Consider the following 21,683-nt stretch of genomic DNA (forward strand, 5'->3'; position numbering starts at 1 on the left):
ATAGCACGATCTCTCACGAGTGGGAGCTGGCTCAGGAGATTCTCCTGGAGATCTTCGCCCTTTGGGGGACCCCTCAAGTAGATCTCTTCGCCTCCAGTGTCAACTGGAAGTGCGAAAGGTTTTGCTCGTGGGAATTTCCTCCAAAAGGAGCCTTAGGAGACGCGTTTGTGGTGGAGTGGTCATTCGCACTGCTGTATGCGTTTCCTCCAGTCCCCGTCAACCCGCAAGTACTGCGGAGGTTACGTAGGTTCGGTTCCCGGATGATCCTCATTTCTCCGGCGTGGGCCCGGAGGACGTGGTACCCTGACCTTCTCGACTTGTCCATCTGCCCTCCATGTCGTCTTCCCTACCGAGACGATCTGCTCTCACGGGAGGGGGGTCAGGTTCTCCATCCAGAGGTCAGATCTCTCAACTTTCACGCTTGGCTTCTGAAAGGTTGAGTTATAAGGATTGAGACCTCCCTGAAGACGTGATGGAGGTGTTGCTCTCGGCCAGGCGTCCGGCAACAAAGTCTCTGTACCATTGCCGTTGGAGAAAGTTCTGCGACTGGTGCAGAGTTAAGAATGTGGATCCTTTTGAATGTGACATTCCCATGGTTCTGTCTTTTTTACTTTCCTTGGCCCACAGGGGCTTGCAAGTTGGGACCATTAAAGGTTACCTGACGGCGCTGTCCATCTTTAAGCGCTCGTCTGAAGAATGTTCCTATTTTAAGATTCCTTTAATTTCTCAGTTTTTGAAAGGGCTCACTAATGTGTTCCCTCTGTCACCTTTTCTGGTGCCCGGTTGGGATTTGAACCTTGTTAAGTTTCTTATGGGTGCTCCGTTTGAGCCTTTGCATTCTTGCCCTTTGAGGCTGTTAACTCTGAAAACTCTGTTTTTGGTTGCGGTTACTTCCGCTCGCAGAGTGAGTTACAGGCACTTTCAGTTCAGCCACCCTTCACTGTGTTTCATAAGGGCAGGGTTGACCTTAGAGTTGGTCCTTCTTTTCTTCCGAAGGTGGTTTCGGAATTTCATTTGAGCCAGAAGGTTGTTCTTCCGGCGTTCTATCCTCCTCCACATCCTGGTAAGGAGGAGGAGCGGCTCCATAGGCTTGATCCTAGGAGAGAGTTGAGCTTTTATATTTCGTGCATGTCCCGGGTCAGAGTGGACGATCAACTTTTCATTGGTTATGCTGGAAAGCGTTTGGGACAAGCGTGACGAAACAGACTGTCTCGTTGGATTATTTTAGCTATCTCCGAGTGTTACCGCTTGGCGGGTAAGGACCCTTCGGCTGGCTTGCGGGCCCATTCTACCAGGGGAGTGGCTGCGTCTACTGCCCTGCAGAGGGGTGTTCCTATTCTCCTATTCGTCACATCTGTGATGCAGCCACCTGGGCTTCAGTACATACTTTTGTACGTCACTACTCCCTCGATTCCATCCGAGGGCAGGATCTGGCCTTTGGCAAGGCAGTCCTATATTCCGCAATTTGATTGGCATGCTAAATTTGTGTTCTACATTATTTTCCCACCTCCTTGCTTGGTACTGCTGTGGGAGTCTGTCATAGATATGGAATACATCGGAGGACCCAATCCCCTCAAAGAACAAGTTCCTTTCTTACCTGGTAACGTTCTTTCGATGGGATGGTCCGACGACGTATTCCATATCGCTCCCTCCCTACCTTCCCCGCTGCAGAATTTCTTTTGGGATTGCAGCTTGCGTTCCGCAAGGCCTTGTGTGTCTGACTGGCAGAAAACTGGTGGCACACGTTCTGGGGGAAAAAAACTATAACTGAGGCTATGGGCGTCGTGCGTCCTATTTATCACATCGGGTGACGTCGGCCGTCGGAGGAGGTCCTCGGGGACGGCGCATCGACGTCATCGACGCAGACGCCGAAGATTTTCCAAAGCAGCACAGCTGAGGACATTACCTGTCATAGATATGGAATAAGTCGTCGGACCATCCCATCGAAAGAACGTTACCAGGTAAGAAAGTAACTTGTTCATCCATGATTGCTATGCGAAAAAATCAGGGGGAAATGTACTATGGGTAGGTAAATGACCACTGAGCGTGGCATTTGTAAAACCAGGGGGGAAATGTACTATGGATAGGTAAATGACCAGTGAGCGTGGCATTTGTATAACCGGGGGGACATGTACTATGGGTAGGTAAATGACCAGTGAGCGTGGCATTAGTATAAGGGGGGGGGGGAATGTACTATAGCTAGGTAATTGACCAGTGAGCTTGGCATTTGTATAAGCAGGGGGAAATGTACTATGGGTAGGTAAAGGACCCTTGAGCTTGTTATTTGTAAAATCTAACGGACACACTGAATGTGTATGTGCACGTCCTCCACACATGCACACCAGAACGCGATTGGCTAATCCAAGAACAAGACTTAAGCGACCTTCACCACATGGATGGTTGTGAGGTCATTACGTAAGCAGCCAAGGCAAGTCCGGTGCTGCAGTCTGTATGCACAACCGAGGGGTGAGCTTATGAATCGCCCGTATCTGATAACACTAGTACTTTAAATGAACGTGCTGTTTTTTGAGAATGAAATGCAACTTTTTGGGGCGGAAGGAAGGGTGTTTTTTTGCGGGAGGAGGATTCATCGCCATGCCGCTCTTTTGGGACTGCAGGCTGCGGCGGAGGTTGGCAGCTTGCTGACAGAAGCCGGGCCTGCCGACGCGGCTGCCTACCAAGTGTCATGCATCGTGCTAAGCTATGCCCTGCATGCTCTAGACAGCTGGAGTGGAGTGCACGGCCTTGGAGGGCTGTAGATAACTGCATGGCCTGGCGTGGATGTGAACAGGGGGGCTGAGTGTGGCCTCTGGGGTCGGCCTGCCACGCAATTGCTTAAGAGCGCGTCTGTACGCGACCACTTTGCCCAGCTGGCTCCTGTGCCCGCCCCATCTAACGTTACAGATTGTCCTCCATGTCTTGTCCATCTCTCCCTTTCTCATGCGCGCCCTTTAAAAGATGAATGCGATGGAATCGGCACATTTGTGGTATTTCTGTAAGGCAAGGGTGTGCCCTTTGCAGAAGATGACGCTGGGCCCTGCCTAGCAATGCTTGTCAAATCGCTGTGTAAAACGATATTCCGGAGTAATCCACCTGTGTGGGGAGGACTGCGCAGAATGTGCAGATTGAACGTGAGTGACACTTCAATCGTGGTAAGCCTCAAGAGGAGTGTTAAGAATGTGAACGGCAGTGGGCGTCAATGTGTGCCCGCTTTGTTTGTTTGTGTGTGCACCTGAGAAAATCCTTGTGAGAAATCACATCGATTTATACAATGAAGCTTTGCAAAAAACAGGGCAGAGGCTAAGCTGACAGCAGAGGAGTTGGAACGACCGATGGGTACAAAGGTGAGCACTGCAGATAAAGCAGGACTCTGGGTGGCCAGACCTGTGAGTGAGCAGCTGGACAGCAACTGTGACAGACTAAACGCAAGCGGCTTAAGAGCACAGAGGCTAGAGGTGAGGCTAACCAAGGCGCACGGAGGCTAGACGCGAGGATGACCATGCGCGCAGAGGCTAGGATAGCCATGCACACAGAGGCAAGGATGACCATGCGCACAGAGGCTAGAGGCGACGATAGCCATGCACACGGAGGGGAGGATAGCCATGCACACAGAGGCGAGGATGACCATGCGCACAGAGGCTAGAGGCGAGGATAACCATGCACACGCAGGGGAGGATGACCATGCGCACAGAGGCTAGAGGCGAGGATAACCATGCGCACGGAGGGGAGGATAACATGCGCACAGAGGCTAGCGGCGAGAATAATCATTTGCACAGAGGCTAGAGGCGAGGATAACCATGCACACGGAGGGGGGGGGGGTGACCATGCGCACAGAGGCTAGAGGCGAGGATAACCATGCGCACAGAAGCTAGAGGTGAGGATAGCCATGCGCAGAGAGGCTGGCGGCGAGAATAACCATGGGCACAGAAGCAAGAGGCGAGGATAGCCTTGCGCAGAGAGGCTGGCGGCGAGAATAACCATGGGCACAGAAGCAAGAGGCGAGGATAACCGTGCGCACAGAGGCGAGGCTAACCAAGGCGCAGAGAGGCTAGAGGCGAGGATAACCATGCGCACAGAAGCTAGAGGCGAGGATAGCCATGCGCAGAGAGGCTGGCGGCGAGAATAACCATGGGCACAGAAGCAAGAGGCGAGGATAGCCATGCGCAGAGAGGCTGACGGCGAGAATAACCATGGGCACAGAAGCAAGAGGCGAGGATAACCGCGCGCACAGAGGCGAGGCTAACCAAGGCGCAGAGAGGCTAGAGGCGAGGATAACCGTGCGCACAGAGGATAGGATAACCATGCGCACAGAGGCTAGAGGTGAGAAAAACCATGCGCACAGAGGCTAGGATAACCATGTGCACAGAGGCTAGAGGCGAGAATAACCATGCTCTCAGAGACTGGAGGCGAGGATAACTATGCGCACAGAGACGAGAGGCGATGATAGCCAGGGGCAGCGCCAGGCATGGACTTGGGAGGGCTAAAGCTTCCCCACTTTGACGTAGCAGGCATCACTCTGCTGTTATGCCCAGGCGGCCAGAACTTGTCATGTTTTTCACCTCGGAGAGCGGTGTATTTGCTTAAGCAAATACACCGCTCTCCGAGGTGAGAAAACAGTCATTGAAGTGAACATAGAGGCAGAGGACAAAAACCTGGCCAGGGATATCAGTAGACCGGACCCCACACCCCCATGTTACAGCTAAAGACTCAGCTTTTACATGGCCCATGCTTTCAATAATTACCATCAACTAAAAAAAGTCTATTTGTGTGCATGCAGGGATTGTATACATGAATGCAAACGAGGGAGTAAGTGGTTGTATGTTTGTATGCTAGGAGGTGTATGCAAGTGCACACCTATGAATGCAGTGTGAATGGTGCACATGGATGTGACTGCGCGTGTTGAGCGCACAGTCTAAATGTTCTGGGTGCTCATGTGAAAAATAGATCAGCTTTGTGGGTGCATGTCACACCCACCCAGGACGTTTGCTCAGCACTGCCTGCACTTCACTGCAAAAACCCAAGACATCCTTTTCTCTTTCACTTTCCCACCAAATCATACACCAACACCTCCGTAGCCTCTCGTGGCCCTCTCCACCACTTCTCCTCTCTTCTTACTCCCATCACACCTGATGAGGTCGCCAGACAAGTCCAGTCTATGAAGGCCTCATCCAAACAGGTGGATCCCTGCCCCTCCAAAACCATTAAGGACAACATTGACTCTCTCGCTCCAGCCTTGGCTGATCTCTGCAATCTCTCTTTTGCCACTGGAGTTTTTCCAACTTCTCTTAAGCACTCCCTTGCACCCCCTCTGCTTAAGAAACCTTCTGCCGACCCTCCGTTCCGGCAAACTACCGCCTCATCTCTATCACCCATTTCCTGGGCAAACTCCTGGAGAAGCTGGCTATCTCTCAGCTCACCCACTCAGCTCACTGAATCTGTTTGTCTCCATGATCAGCAGGCTGGCTTCAGAGCAGCCAGAGGCACGGAAACTGCTCTTCTGAACCCCTGTGAAGACCTGCTCTCAAATCTGGACTCTAGCTCTCCCTCTGTCCTCATTCTTCTTGACCTCTCCTCTGCCTTTGACACAGTAAACCACAACATCCAGCTCGCACGTCTCTGCGACACCCTGGGAATCACAAGTCTGGCGTGGTAAACCCCTTCCCTTTCCGGCCGCCCATCCTGGGTGGAACTTGTGTCCTTTCTCTCTACTATCACTCTTTGAACCTGCAGCGTTCCCCAGGGTTCTAACCTATCCCTCTGGTTCTTTAATGTTTACATGGCTGCCCTGGCACGTGTGATTGCCACTTTCATCTCTAACGTCCAGTGTTATGCGGATGACGCGCAACTCTCCTTCAGGGTACCCTTAGCCACCCCCTCTACTTCACTCATATCCGACTGTCTCCAATCCAGTCATGGTGTGCTGCAAGCGACCTCTGCCCCCACACCAGTAAGACTGAGATTGTTTGCATTGGGACTCCTGCTCCCACTTTCCCACTCTCACTCTGGCCGCCCATGGCCCTGCGTTCGCACCCACCTGCGAGGAAAAAAACCTTGGGGCCACCTTCAACTCCTCCTTCTCCACTCACATCTAGGGCATCTCCAAAAAGTCCAACTACCAGCTGCACCTCCTCAGAGGTACTCTTCCTTTCTCACCTTCCCCCAGCGGCTCACTGTCTCCAGAGCCCTGGTTCTCTCAAGGCTGGACTACTGCAACAGCCTCTTTCTCAACCTCCCTGTCTCTGCTTTGCGCCCTCTGCAACTCATCCAGAACAGAAACGCGAGACTTATCCTTGGTCTCAAGCCCATAGACTGCATCTTTCTGGCGCTGAAATCCTTCTACTGGTTCCCTGTGGCTGCAAGGATCAAGTTCAAGACCCTCTGCACTGTCCACAAGGCTTTCCGGGGCCTGGGACCTACCTATCTGCAACAATGCCTACCTAAATAATGTCCCTCCCGATCCTTCCGCTCATCTACCTCCAACCTTCTGCGAGTGAGCCGGTTCTCCTAGCAGAGATTTGGAGGGAGATCTTTATCCTCAGTAGGGGCCTCGCTCTGGAATAGCCTCCCTGCCGCCCTCCGTCTTGAGCCTGATCTCCTTAAGTTCTGGAAACTCCTTAAGACATTCCTCTTCGCCTCTTCCTTCTCTCGTCCTCTACCCTGCCAACACCTTTCTCCACTCTATCCCTCTCTCCCCCCTTTTCCACACAGCTTGCTGACTGACCGCCGGGTGTACCTCAGAATCTCACAGGTCCCTGCCACCCTCGCCAGTCCTCTCGCACTGGCCTGCACTTGCTTCATCGCTACTGCACTTGGTCAATGACCCATTAGAATGGCTTCTCTCAGCACTTACCCAGTTCTGGCTAACTGGGCGCACTTGGACCCCCCCCCTGCACTTGTTCTCTCCCATCCCCTCTTCTCTACCGTCTGTGCACCTACACAATCTGAACATACCATGCCTTGAAGATCGTCTATCTTCTCTGGCTCCCCTCCTTGCATGGTGGTGCCTCAATGCACTTGGAAAAACTGCAGAATCGTTGTTGCACCTATTTGCTGTCATCTACACTGTAAATTGTATTATATGCACTTACTCTGCCTGTGTAGACTTGTATCGTTCGGAAATTCAAGGGCTCCTCCCCTTGTTCCCTTCCTCCTTAAGCACCTTGAAACAGTTGCCTTGTGTATAGGTTCTTTACAAATGAACATTACCATACCATGTGTCTGAATGTGTCCATATCTCTGTGTATCTGTGTGTATGCAAGCTGGGCCATTGGAGCATGAAGATATTTTGACAAGAGCATGGTTGTTTTACTGCCGTTTTTGGGCAAAGGGAAGCCAATTTGAGTGTTTTTATGTGATGGTGGGGTGGGGGCTGGGGGGGAATTATACATTCTGGCTGGCCTGGCTGGCTCTTACTGTGTGGCATGGAATGTTTTACTCGCATTGAGGTCCAAGGCAACATGATTAGTGTTCTTAGATATGTTTCCTTATTTTGACTTGGCTTTTTATTTTACTGGTGTTCAGGTCAAAGGCAACATAAATATTCTTACGTGGGGGAATATAACCTGATTAGTACAACATAAGTGTTCTAATATGGGGGGATTGTGAATTGATATGCTATTTATATAGCGCTTTACAGAGAACATATTTACTTAAAATGTATCGCCCAGCCGAAGTTTGCACTCATTTAATGAGCTTTATTGTTTTATTGCATTTATTGACAGCGCCCAGACCCGTATCACAGCACCCGTACAACTTGGTGAGCAGGGATAACAACGTACAGTACAGAGTAAGAGAGAGGTAACAAGGTGCAAAAGCAACATAATAGTACAAGGTGTATAGGAGGGTAGAGAGCAGGGAGGTCACTTTGAATTATAAAAGGCAGAGTTGGCCTTTCCAGGATTTTAACCTGCAAATCGCACTCGGAATACAACAGCATGCGCTCAGCCCACTGAGCTATTTTACCGGCTAGCCAGCAAGAGCATGTTTTCTTACTGTGACATTGCAGTTTATTACTGGTGTTAAGGCCAAAGGCAACTTAAGTATTCTTACATTGGGGTGGGGTCATTCGTGCAGCCTGCAAAGCAATGTTTTTTTTACTGCGTCATGACATTTATTACTGCTGTTAGGGAACAAATACAACATGATGTGTGTTCTTATATGGGGAGTGGGGTATTTGTGTAGCCAGCAAAGATATATTTTCTTAGTGTGGCATGACGTTTCACTGGCATTAAGGCTAAGCCAACAGGAGTATGTTCTTACATGGGGATACTGGCATGTATTGGGAGAGCTTGTTATAATATCGTGACTTGCATTATGGACAAAGCAAACATGAGTGTTTTCCTATGTGGGAATAGTGGCATATATAGGTGCACCAGAATGGACATCTGTGAGCACATTCGATATGAAAATGCTTTTTTACACTTGCAGAATACTGGCATATAGTGGGCAAAGGCATTATGAAAATGTGTTTGAAAATGCTTCTGTTTATTGTTGGTGGCTTGGCAGCTAACATACTTTTTATGTCTTACCCTACAAGACGGACTGTTAAATTGTGTGGCTTTTTACCTAATTTATCACAAAGTGTACTGTAAAATTCACTATTTAACACATTATTTAAAAACTTTTCTTAAGGGGACAAGCCCCCTTAATTGGATTGCCCTCCCTCACTGTGCTCTGTCACTCCTATGCATTTGGCTGGGGCAGAACAAATGCCCTTCCTTCTGTGGGCTCTTCTTAGTGTGAGACTTACTACTTTAGCTCCTGTCCCCACTTGTTACAGAATCCTGCTACGCTTCTGGTGAGTTGGAGTGAAAAATGGTTCTAATGGGCCAAAGGAAACCGTAAGATCTACTCATCCTCCTAGGCTTGGGGAGGGGGTGGTATGACGGGGGTAGGGGGAGTAGGCAGATCAGTAGCGCAATAGGTTTAATGTCCCGTCTCACTAACCGTTTTCAAAACTACTATCCAAACCCCCCCCCCCCCCCAAACCTTTAGGCTGGCTCCGCCCTTGTGGATAGCCATGCACACACAGGCTAGAGGCGAGGATAACCGTGCACACAAAGGCTAGAGGCGAGTATAGCCATGCGCACTGAGACTAGAGGCGAGGATAGCCAAGGCGCACAGAGGCTAGAGGCGAGGATCGCCAAGGCGCACAGAGGCTAGAGGCGAGGATCGCCAAGGCGCACAGAGGCTAGAGGCGAGGATCGCCAAGGCGCACAGAGGCTAGAGGCGAGGATCGCCAAGGCGCACAGAGGCTAGAGGCGAGGATCGCCAAGGCGCACAGAGGCGAGGATAGCCATGCGCACAGAGGCGAGGATAGCCATGCGCGCACGCTAGAGGCGAGGATAACCATGCACAGAGGCCAGACGCGAGGATAGCCATGCGCACAGTGGCCAGGATAGCCATGCACAAAGAGGCTAGAGTCGAGCATAGCCATGCGCAAAGAGGCTAGAGTCGAGCATAGCCATGCGCAAAGAGGCTAGAGGCGAGCATAGCCATGCGCGCACAGGCTAGAGGCGAGCATAGCCATGCGCGCACAGGCTAGAGGCGAGCATAGCCATGCGCGCACAGGCTAGAGGCAAGCATAGCCATGCGCGCACAGGCTAGAGGCGCGGATAGCCATGCGCGCACAGGCTAGAGGCGCGGATAGCCATGCGCGGATAGCCATGCGCGCACAGGCTAGAGGCGCGGATAGCCATGCGCGGATAGCCATGCGCGCACAGGCTAGAGGCGCGGATAGCCATGCGCGCACAGGCTAGAGGCGCGGATAGCCATGCGCGCACAGGCTAGAGGCGCGGATAGCCATGCGCGCACAGGCTAGAGGCGCGGATAGCCATGCGCGCACAGGCTAGAGGCGCGGATAGCCATGCGCGCACAGGCTAGAGGCGCGGATAGCCATGCGCGCACAGGCTAGAGGCGCGGATAGCCATGCGCGCACAGGCTAGAGGCGAGGATAGCCATGCGCGCACAGGCTAGAGGCGAGGATAGCCATGCGCGCACAGGCTAGAGGCGAGGATAGCCATGCGCGCAGAGGATAGCCATGTGCGCAGAGGCCAGAAGCGAGGATAGCCATGCGCACAGAGGCCAGAGGTGAGGATAGCCATGCGTCCAGAGGCGAGGATAGCCATGCGCTGGATGCAGAGTGACTCCCACCGTGGCCCCTCCCGCCTCTCCCCCACCCCAACCCCCGCTTTCTTTTCGGGCACACTTCATATAAGTAAGGTCTGGGAATGCGAGCAGCCTGTAGAGGGTGGTGCGCAGAGAAAGGTGATCACAGGGAAGATCTGCACTTGAGGGACTACAGCACAATGAGAGGGTGGCCAAGACTGCACCCAGCATAAGGCCGGGAAGGTATCTGGGGTACAGAGAGGTCAGATGTGCACATATAGAGCCTGAAAGTTGAGCAGTGCGAGTTTGCGGACTGGACCGATGCAGTGACTTTGTATGCAATTTAGAAGCTCGGGGAGGAATCGGCATTGGGCCAATGCAAGTCGATATTTCTTTTCTGCAATTTGCATAGTGCAAAGCCCCCTTACGGCTACTTCTGGGTGCTTTAAAATACTGTAAATTCACCCACAGAAGGACATTTTGAAATCCTTCTGGGGTGAAATATCCACAACCCAGACAGAATCCGACCTGGCAAATCAATCATTGGATGACACCCCTAATATTTTAAAACTCCGAATGTAGATATATTTCAACACGAAGAAAATGTAGATTGTACAGATAAAGGGGATGAAGAGATTGCTGAGGGGATCGCGATGGATAATTCCAAAAATACTGATTTATGTACACTGATGGGAATCTTTAATAGACTATTGTTGAGCGAACTAAGAAAACATGCCGAAATATTAATCCAAATAAATACCTCTATACGTCTGGTACCTTCGAACTTCAATGATCTACTCCATAAGAACACTAATAAAATATTATTAGCACTAAACAAGGAAAGTAATGATAAGCCAAGAGTCGAAACTACTGAAATATATAATATTGTCGACACAGGAAAGGCACCATTTGTTGAGTCTATTACCATAGAAGATTCGCAGATGGAAGTCATTGGGCCTCATTACAACCTGCCAGTCCGGGACCGTGCAAAATCCGTGATGGCGGTAAAAACGTTTCCGTGTCCGCAAGGGTGCGGAAAAACCGCCCGATTACACGCTGTCGGTCGCGCGCACCACACGGACTCAAACGTTGTTACCGCCGTCACGGAATACCCCACGGATATGGAAATAACGAAGCCACAAGTGGCGCAAAACCCGTTTCCGCCTCCGCCGCCACGGACACGGAACCGGAAATACCATGATCGCCAAAACAGGAAACAGAGAGGCGGCCATCATATAAAAGCACAATCCATTGCCATCCAGAGCCAGCACAAGCACAATCCTGACTCTGAGAAGCCAAAAGGGACCACAAGCATGTCTGCCAGGATTCCTGCTCAGAGGCAGCGCAAACAGCGCTTCAGCGAGGCGGAGCTAACCGTCTTGGTGGAGCACATTGTGGACAATGCTGAGATGCTGTTCAGCGCCGACCAACGGCGTGCCACACAGCAGCGGAGGAAGGAGGTGTGGGCCGAAGCTGCACGCAAGTGCACCGCTGTGGGCGTGGCAGTGAGGAGCGTGAAGGACTGCCACAAGCGTTGGGACGACCTGAGGCTGAGGGTACGCAACCTCATTTCCACGCACCGCCAACGCAGCAGTGGGACAGGCGGAGGACCCCCTTCCCCACTGAGGCTGCAAGCATGGGAGGAGCGTTGCAGCAGCGTCCTCCACCTAGAGGGAATCCATGGGATTGGGCAGGCTGAGGCAGGAGTGAGCCCACCTGCAGATGCCGGTAAGTGCCCAAACATGAATGCCACATGTAAATATGCAGTTGTGAGTACTGGGCCAAAGGACCCATTAACAATCCCCCCCCCCCCAGGCAGTGCATGTGTGGGCCAAAGGACCCATTAACAATCCCCCCCCCCAGGCAGTGCATGTGTGGGCCAAAGGACCCATTAACAATCCCCCCCCCCAGGCAGTGCATGTGTGGGCCAAAGGACCCATTAACAACCCCCCCCCCCAGGCAGTGCATGTGTGGGCCAAAGGACCCATTAACAATCCCCCCCCCAGGCAGTGCATGTGTGGGCCAAAGGACCCATTATGATCCGTATGGCAACCAATATCACTGAATGCAGACACCAGCAATCAGATGCATGTGACTAACACTATTCAATGTACAATCTTAATGACGCATGTGATGCACCCATCTGCCACCACAACAACACTAATTGCATGCCCTTTGTGTCCCCACAGCCGTTTCAAGTGACAGTGATACTGCACAACAGGCCAGCCAATCAGCATCGGCAAGTACACTAGCCACCGCCACCACACAGGAGGATGCTGCCGGCAGTTCTGCACCTCTGGCCACATTACCAGCCACTACAGATGTGCAGCACACCACCACCAACATCCCCACCATCTCCACACTGGCTGAGTCCAGACCGGTGCCACAGGAACCTATCATGGCCACCCAACACAACACCGAAGGCAGCAGCACTGCAGAGGGGGCGGCCTGCAGTGATAACAGTGCCCCGCAAGAGCACTCGGAAATGGGGCCACAGGGGGAGATGCCCACATTGGAAGACCTGGGCTCCTTCCATGAGCTGGGGTTCAGCCCCACTTCACTGGGGAGTCCCATGAGGTCGCCCACCCCATCCATGGCCGAACTGAATGCCCGCATGCAGCGGATGGAGGACCAGCAGGCTACCCTCACCCAGCTGGTGGAGAGGCAGCTAGAGGAATCCAGGCTGCAGAGGGAGAGCTACAGCGCCTCAGTGCGTCGCCTGTCGAGGTCCATAGGACGCTTTGCGAGCACCATAGTGACCCTTGCACGCCATGTGCGGGAGGGCAATGACCACACCTCCAGGCTTGTGGAGGCCATGTTGGTTGGCCAACAGGCAAATCTGGCACGGATGCCCTCAATCCCTGATTCTGGCCAATCAAACACTACCACCCCATCCAGCTCCACTACTGCCAGTCCAAGGAGGCGCTCGAGTAGGCTAACGGGTCCCTTGGGCAAGGTTGCACAGAAGCGCACACGGAAGTGATGGCATGTGTGTGGGGCAGTGCAGGACACATGTGGACTACAAGGGTGTGAGAGGGGTGGTCACGTTTGGGTGGTGGGGTAGGTAGTTTTGGGGGTTTGGACAATGGGCTCTGGGTGGGGGTGGCCCCGGGTGTACAGCTTCCCTAACCAATGCACCTTCTTCCCTGTTGTGATTACATCAATACATCACCATTTCAAATCAAGACATACATGTGTGGACATTGATCATTTATTTTGCAGTGCAACTATTAATTCATTGTCGTCACCATGTTTGTGCATTACTGTGAATGTGCTGTGACTCAAAAGTAAATGCGAATCAGGGCATCCCGTGCTCTCTGGCCATCATGTGCACCCCCAGGGGGAGGCGGTGCCATCCCATCCCATCCCCATCCCCATCTCCATCTCCATCCCCATCTCCATCCCCATCTCCATCCCCATCCCCATCCCCATCTTCCTCATCTGCGTCTGGTGGCATTGGGATGTTCCTGCGCAGGCATATATTGTGCAGCATGGCACATACCAGCGTGATTTTGCCCGTCTTCACTGGGCTGTACAGCAGTGATCCGCCAGATCTGCTCAGACAGCGGAAACGGGCCTTCAGCAGTCCAAATGTCCTCTCAATCATTCCACGTGTGCGGATATGTGCCCTATTGTATGCCTCTTCATGCCTGTTCCTTGGTCTCCGTACAGGTGTCATCAACCATGGCGTGAGTGCATATCCCGCATCACCTACATGGGATGTAGATGGGGGAACATGTCAGTGTTTGTGGCATCATGTCCTCATCTGCTGCTGTGCATTCTTGTATCATCATTCATTCATGCATATGAACCATGCAGTGTCTGGAGGTATGTTTTGGCCATCACGAGGAATGTCGCTGACTGCATATGGGCCTACACATTAACTTGCATGTTTGCTGTGCCCTGCGGGTGACATTTGATTGTGTGCATGTCATGGTGCAGTGCTGTCCACACATGGCAGAGTGACTCCACTGTATGGAAGTAGTAAATACTCGTCGTATCATTTGCATGCCTCTCGTGCTTTTTGGGGCAGTGTTTCAATTGAGGGTGGGTGTCTGCAGTGGCACAGGGTTCATGGGACAGTGACGGGATTGGCTGTGGCAGCGTGTGCACGGGCACATTGTGGTGCCCTGTCATGTCTTCCTTCATGATGTTTGGCATCCGCTGTGTATTTGGTAGATGGAAGGGGGGTGATGCATGTGCGGTCACAGCGGCACACTCACAATGCTCATTGCCTGGACACACACACACCACTCCGACAGGGTTGTAGCATCGTCAGCTGTACTCACCCAATAGCCATGTGCTTTGTCCGGCATAGCGTTCCATGTACCGTGGCAACGTGGAATTCCGCAGTACCATTGAGTCATGTGATGAGCCTGGGAAACGTGCGCAGCAGTGTGTAATCAGTTGCATGGCATCACAAACCATCTGGACATTCAAAGAGTGATACTGTTTCCTATTGCGGAACACCGCCTCAATTGCATGTGGTACTGTCAGCTCGACGTGGGTGCAGTCAACTGCGCCTATGCAATTTGGCATGCCTGCCATGGCATGGAAGGCCAACTTGGTGGCAATGACCTCGGGGAGGGTGCGGGGTAGGGCTATGTGTTCCGACACATGGCGCAACAGGGCATCCAGTACCTGTACCAGGACTTTTGAGAAACACGGTTGTGATATGCCGTGCAGCTCACCAACCGTGTGTTGATAGGTGCCAGTGCCAAGGAAATGCAGAACTGAGACAACCTTCAAGAGGGGGGGGATGGCGGTGGGGGTGTCAATTAGGCTGCTGATGTTGTCCTCAATCATGGCGGTGATGTGCATGATTGTTGCACGGTCCAGCCGGTATAGGGTGTGGATCTGTCCTGGGGTGAGGTTCCAGGGTGAGGCCCTGATGCGTGGTATTGGTGGCTGGCGGCGGGGTCGGGCTGGCTGGGCAATGGGGTTTGCCATAGCTGCAGGGTTGGCTGGTTGCCGCCTGCGCCTCCTCCGCCTACGCCTCCTCCTCTGCGCCATTGCTGCCACCATGTGCAGTACTGCCTGTTGGTTGAGTAGGCCCAGTCCCAGTGCTACTAGCCCTGCTGCCTGCATGGTTCTGTGTTGTGTTGGGCTGGGTGTGGCCCTTTTGTAGGCTCCCAGTGGCCTGCTAGGTCCAGCTGGGCTGATTTGGTGCACCTGTGCCCTGATTCAGTTCAGCCGGCAGTGTATAACGCCATGTTCGCGGTGGCGGCGGTTCCGCCACCGTGATCACGGTATTTCCGCCATTTTTTTCCCGGTATTTCCGTGTCCGCGCTAGTTGTGATGCTCACGGTGTTTCGTGTTGCCGGTAACGGAGGGGTTTCCGTGCAGGCGGAATTAAGGGGAACCCTATTTCCGCGGTGGCGGTTTAGGGTGGTGCTATTGCCGGGGCCGCGGGTCATGATTGCGCGGACATGCAAACGGTGCCGGTATGGTTTTACCGGCAGTGTTAATTCCGGACCGGAGTACTTGTAATGAGGCCCATTGTCTCCAAACCAGAATCAATTGCGAAAACTACCTTAGAAAACAACCAGAGTAACATAGCCCCCATACTCCCGCTAAATCTACCGCCCAAGGTAAAAATATCTAAAAAAGAGAGGAAAAAACAACAAGAGCAACTTAAAAACCAAAATCAAAAGAAAAACCAAAGCAAAACATCACGGAAATACTTAAGAGATGTGAACTTTAAAAATATAATAGATGAAGAAAGTCAAGACTTGTTTGGTACCAACGAGACAAGTAACGAGATGGGAAACTGTAGAGCAAACGAAGTGTTATGAGCGAAGATTGACACAGAATCAGTAAAATCGGCAATTCAAGATGGTTACAGCGAACCTGAAAAATCAATCTCGGATACCTTGAAAAACAAAATAGAAATAGTGGAAATTGCTTCTCGGCTATCCTTGTTAAAAACCGGTCTAGTTGACATATTTGAAATTTTTAAAGCAAATGCTGCAGGCATATGTAATGAAAATAAAAGGAAAATTGTGGAAACAACGTCCAAACAGAATGTAAACAACCCTAATTCTATTCCGGTAAAACCACCAAGCGACTATACCTCCACCTTGCAATTAAAACCACCCCAGCCAGCCGTTAATACTCATCGAGATGAGGCTGTGCAATCTGTATGGAAAGATAATAATAAAAATTCTGACATCTGCCATTTGTCTGTTGAACTGGGTAGCAAAGACCGCCCGCCCTCATCTGACGGACATATGTGCGATGTGGAGATGTCTCGTGATCGGACTGCTAATGCTGAACATGGTTTCAATACACTGCCTTATAAAGCTGAACAGGGCATGCGTGGGAACGGCAAAGGTGTGGAGAATGAATGCTTGGCTAAACAAGACGAAATTGCAATGATTGTGAAAAAAATACTAGACGACCAACGTAATAATAATAAACGCCTCTCCTTTAGCAACAAAGCATATTGTGAGGCAGGAAGGCAAACACAAAAGGCAGAGGAAAATGTTGATTGGGTAAACAACAGACAAGAGTTAAAGAATCCACATTCTAGCATAGTAATGACTACACTGTTTTCTGAAGGTAAACAAATTTCATTGAATCGTCCTTACATTCTTTCGCTATTTTCCACGATCCCTTCTCTGACACTGATTTCCTCGCTGTTAAGACGGATTTCTGAACTCTGTCCTGGTGGCGCAGAAGTTCACAAGGCCAACCTAATTACTTGGAACAGGGTAACCTCTGGACGAGCCAGACCAATCAAGGTAGCGATCGCGGCGGTCAAGACTAGGTCTCAAGAGGGGTGAGGGTGATTGAAAGCCCGCAATGAGCACACAAAGCAAGGACACTTACAAACTACTCCAAACAGGTGCTATATTAAAAATATATACACATTTATTCCAAGGCCTTTAAAACAATGACCGTAGCGAGAAAATCACAATATAACAATAGTAAACCAACACATACCATACCAATACAATATATATACAAATACAACAAGTCTCAAGCGTTAGATGCACGAAATGTGTAGTCCACCTAAAAGGGAGGAAAGACAGGCAGTGCGAAATAATGCTTAGACCCAGTCCGCCTTCAGAGGCACCTAACTAAAAGGAAGTCCGAGCCCTGCGAAGAGTGGAGCCTTGTGCTCAAAAGTACCTGCACACGCTGGTGCCAACGGGCAAAAGGGGAGTCTCTTCGAGGGAGATCAGGCAGTTCAGTTTAGTGCACAAATGAAGAAGAACAAGTTCCGCGACTCAAGCGCAGCCTCCACTGTGGGCAGAAGCAGAGCGCGAGAACGGAAAAGGATGCTGTTTTGACACAGCGGGGAAAAGCTATGGGCTCCTGCAGGAGGGCGCCCAGTTCCTAGCTATGCTACTCACCGGTCCCCGATGCAAGCAGACCCAGGCTTCTCCGCGTCAGTTTCAGTAGCTGGCAGGTTCAGAAGAGCAGGGAACGTCTCGTCGTGTTGAGTAAAAAGACATCCCAATCGAAGAAACCCGCACAGTTTGTTACCACAGCAGGGTAACGGAGCGGCCGTGTGTATCTGAGCCAAATGTACACTACTCACTTCAGACCTGGGAACGCCAAGTGTACGAAGCGTGTGAGAGTGATAAGGACTCGAAATACTACACAACCTGGCGGCGGTTACAGAGCAAGACTCCCGTGTAATCTGGTCAGTCAGCTGGATGGCCCAGAGACGCTTCCGAAGGCTTACTGGCAGGAGCTCATCAACACTCACACCATTCGTGGACCAATCACGGACTACGGTGGTCCCAGGCATTCACACTACCCTAGACTCTCTGGCACCCAGGATGTGTATTGGGACCAGACATCCCAGCCCACATCCTGGAGGCGCACACAAGACATGTAGAAGCCCGCGAAAGCATCCGTGTTTCGCGGGAAAGTACATGCCCAAATAAGGAAGGCCCCGGGTCGGCTCGACCTGGGGAAGGTGAAGGGAGCAAGACTGTCAGTGTACAGGACAAAAGGAGCCTCGTGGTCTGGCCATTTTGGGAGCCAGGCCACCATTTTGGGTTAAGCGCGGAAACGCGCTTAGAATGCCAAAAGGAGCTCAAAACACAAACTATCGCTGCCACCATTCCCGTCCGTGAATCACTTGCACCGATCAGTTACAATCCTAAACGAGTATCTAGGGCCTGTAGAAGGCTAGAGACCCAAGAGAGCTGTAACTTAGCTTACAGTGCCCTCTTGTGTCATGTTGCACGAAAGCCGCATCATGATAAAAGAAACTACGGAAAACAGCGTTTCCCGGTACTGACTGTCTTAAGGGCATGTCAGTTTCCCCGTAAGAAAGGAGCGAAAGCCCAGAGGAGTGCGGCAGAAGGCTGCACTTCTCTGGCAAAGTCGAGAACAAGGTGAAAAACAGCAAAAAGTTTAGGGGTTGCCACATGGAAGGAAAATTACCTACAATTACGAAATCTTTCCTAACACTCGCACGACATTGTGCTGATAGATTTTCTCCACAAACAAAGATTGGATTACGTTTGATTAGTAATCCCATCTCCACTGGTCAGAGATACTGTTGAAAGAAGCTGAGACCCTGCAATGTAAAGGCTTTGACATTTATCCATACTCTCATATCGAGTTCAAACAAGACATGCCTATGGTATCAAAGTATGCAGGGAGTAATACTAGCAATGAAGATTCTAAAACACATGTAAATAACACAGAAGGTTTTGGTACTGAAAAACAAGAGTGGAGAGGCCTTACATTGGCACTTAAGGACGCTATCTCATCACTGCAAGCGTTGGCCAAACCCCCTTTAGCACTTCTAGCAAAACCTCTATTGCTTCTTGGAACTCTAGAGGCCGCGCACATTTACTAAACACTGTGGTTACAGACCTTTTATCATCCTTTGAGCTGATTCTTCTGCAAGAAACATGGGCAACAACAGATTTTACCTGGGAAGATCATGACATCTGGCAATTAACTGTAAATAAAGGACCCAAAGGAAGGCCCATGGGAGGTTTGATAATTGCATGTAAACATACGCTTGAAGCTAGAAATGCTGAGATATGGTCAAATCTGAAATATTTTCTTGCAGTCACATGTACAATTAAAGTGGGAAGTAACCTGATTGACATATGTATTATAAACATATACTGGAATCCGTTGAAATATAATGTGTCAGTTAATTAAAGAATTAGCCGAAGTAACGGCAAAACTTGATGCCTGGCGCGATGTGAAAGTCAAGGGGCTGGTTATGATGGGTGGTGACTTAAATGCAGATTGCAACATAGATAATAAGGAAATTGACTCTCTAATGTGTAGTCTAGATGCGGCTATTAAGCAGCCGAAAATTCTGAATGACAACGCGAAATTGAGGGGAGCTATCTGGAGGAACTTTGCAGAAGTTATGTGACTAGTGATACTACCAAACCATACTCCTACTTGGCATGCGAGAGGTTGCAGTTCAATACTAGATTACTTTTTTGTCTCTTATGGTTTGGATGCATATATATCTAATTTAAAGGTAGAGGAAATGATATCCAGCGATCATAATCTCCTGTCGATTTACATAACGCATACTAATGAAACTGAAGACAATGTGTCTTATAATCCAGGTTTGATTGCTAACTCAAACGGCACTCGTATACGTTGGTCGTACTCCAACACTAAGAGATTTACATCAGTCCTATTAAAAAATCAAAAGAATATGACTTATGAAGAATGTCTATCATTTTACACCAGCCTCTTTTTCGAACTACATTAGTGAAGTGGCAATTTCTGCATGTGGTAAGAAGAAACTGATGAAGAATTCCCCTAATCACGTACATTCTTTTAACATTGATATTCTAAAACGCAAAAAACAGCTAAGACGAGACATACGAGATATCCTAAAAACAACAGACATGGGAGTTGAAAGAGAGAGGAACTTAAGAAGCACTAAACAGCAATACAAGAATTGGCTAATAGCTAATAGAGTAGCTAGAGACCAAATGGATGGTGAAAATATGCTTGCGACAATTAAGGGTAAAGATATCTCTACTTTTTGGCAGATGATTAATGGAACCCAGATTTCGCAAAAAGATACTGCTGACTTCGATCAGTGAATGAAACTGGAAAGCTCACTTTGTAAAAATGTATGGTGTTGACACTAATAATGTCAGACATTATCGTATAAAGAAATCCAGATGCACAACGAATATTTCTCCTAATAACATTACTAACATCATTATCAAATCAAAAAAATCTGCGACACCAGGTCCCAATATTCTTGCAACTAACCTTATACCGAATTCGTGGAGACTGGCGATTCTAATTCCAATCTTTAAACATGGGCCCAGATCCGCACCTGAAAGCTACAGACCAATCGCGATCTCTGATCCTGAATACAACATTTTTACATCCATTATTCTGGAAGAACTGGATGTTTGGGCTATTAACAACAACATTATAGATGCCAAACAAATAGGATTTAGAAAGAAAGTAGGGACAGACTGTGGAGGGCTTTTTCTAGAAAGTCTCCAATCAAAAACAGCTAAGAACTTAGGCTATGTGATATTTGTGGCTTCAATGGACCTATCTAAAGCGTTTGATCTTGTCGATAGACACACCTTATGGTCAATTCTAACAGATCTTTCAATTCCCAGACACTTATTAGAGATGATTATTGATTTATACTCTGATACAAAGATTAAGGTAAGACTTAATTCAGCAGGGCGCCTCTCTTCTGAAATTTCTATTTCTAACGGCCTAAGACAAGGCTGCAAGCTAGCGGCCATTCTATTCAACTTATATGTCTCTAAGGCCGCTCAAGCAATATCGGGTAAGGGTTTGGTTCCACCGAAACTAGGTGAAACTGCAATCGAATGGATAGCATACGCCGATGATTTTTTTTTTTTTATTATTAGATCGCACTAAAATTGGTTTGCAAAAATTGATTAATGCATTTGTGATATTTACTGCTGGCCTACATCTAAAAATAAATGCTGCTAAAACCATCATTATAAGAATGGGAAAATCAAATAAAAAATCTTGCCTAACTTGGTGCTGTGAGGGAAAACGATTAAAAAGCCAAACTGTCCTGAAATATTTAGGATATCATTTTACAGCGAACAGCACGATGGCAATAATCAAGACATCTAGAAGTTAAAGCAGAAATAATAAGGCGACAGATGTCGAAAATTTATGCCAAATATGGAAGATTCACGGCCACACCTCTGAAACGCTTTTATACTATTTCTGGCATTCCTAAACTCACATATGGTTTAGAATTTTACGAGCTTGAGGGTTCAGATTTTATGAAAAAACTTGAAAGACATGTGGAAAGGTGTGCTGTTTTTTTATCCCTAAAGGTGTTCCTATTCAGGCAATTAGATATGAATTTGGTCTGCAATCTTTACAATCAATTATTGTATGGAGAAAAATGTTGTTGTGGAGGAAATGCTTGACAAATGACACCTCATCGCTATACACGATTGCAGCAAAAGATCAATCTAACCCTTATTGCGTGAACTTAAAAACTGTAATTGAAGATACATTGTCGAATGCAGGAGTAACTTTGGCGATGTTGATAAGTAAACCACAAAAAGTGAAGCTTATACTTCAAAGTAATGATTGGCAAATGACTTTGG

At 49.4% G+C, this 21,683-nt stretch overlaps 1 protein-coding gene across 7 annotated transcripts in view; it reads left to right on the top strand.

Annotated features, from left to right (window-relative positions):
- ENTPD5 (ectonucleoside triphosphate diphosphohydrolase 5 (inactive)) overlaps positions 1-21,683 on the top strand; it is a 786,147-nt gene that overhangs the window by 290,146 nt on the left and 474,318 nt on the right. The window contains exon 2 of one of the 7 annotated variants that reach the window (XM_069637646.1): positions 7,722-7,797. The exons of 5 other annotated variants lie outside the window; for them this stretch is intronic. The gene's annotated coding sequence lies outside the window, so the exon portion shown is untranslated. Of the gene's footprint in view, positions 1-3,414; positions 3,456-7,721; positions 7,798-21,683 lie in introns of those variants that run through there. One more of the 7 variants, XM_069637648.1, reaches the window with a different exon arrangement.

Source organism: Ambystoma mexicanum, chromosome 14 (assembly GCF_040938575.1).
Source record: "Ambystoma mexicanum isolate Mex_15411 chromosome 14, UKY_AmexF1_1, whole genome shotgun sequence".
NCBI classification, from domain to species: domain Eukaryota; kingdom Metazoa; phylum Chordata; class Amphibia; order Caudata; family Ambystomatidae; genus Ambystoma; species Ambystoma mexicanum.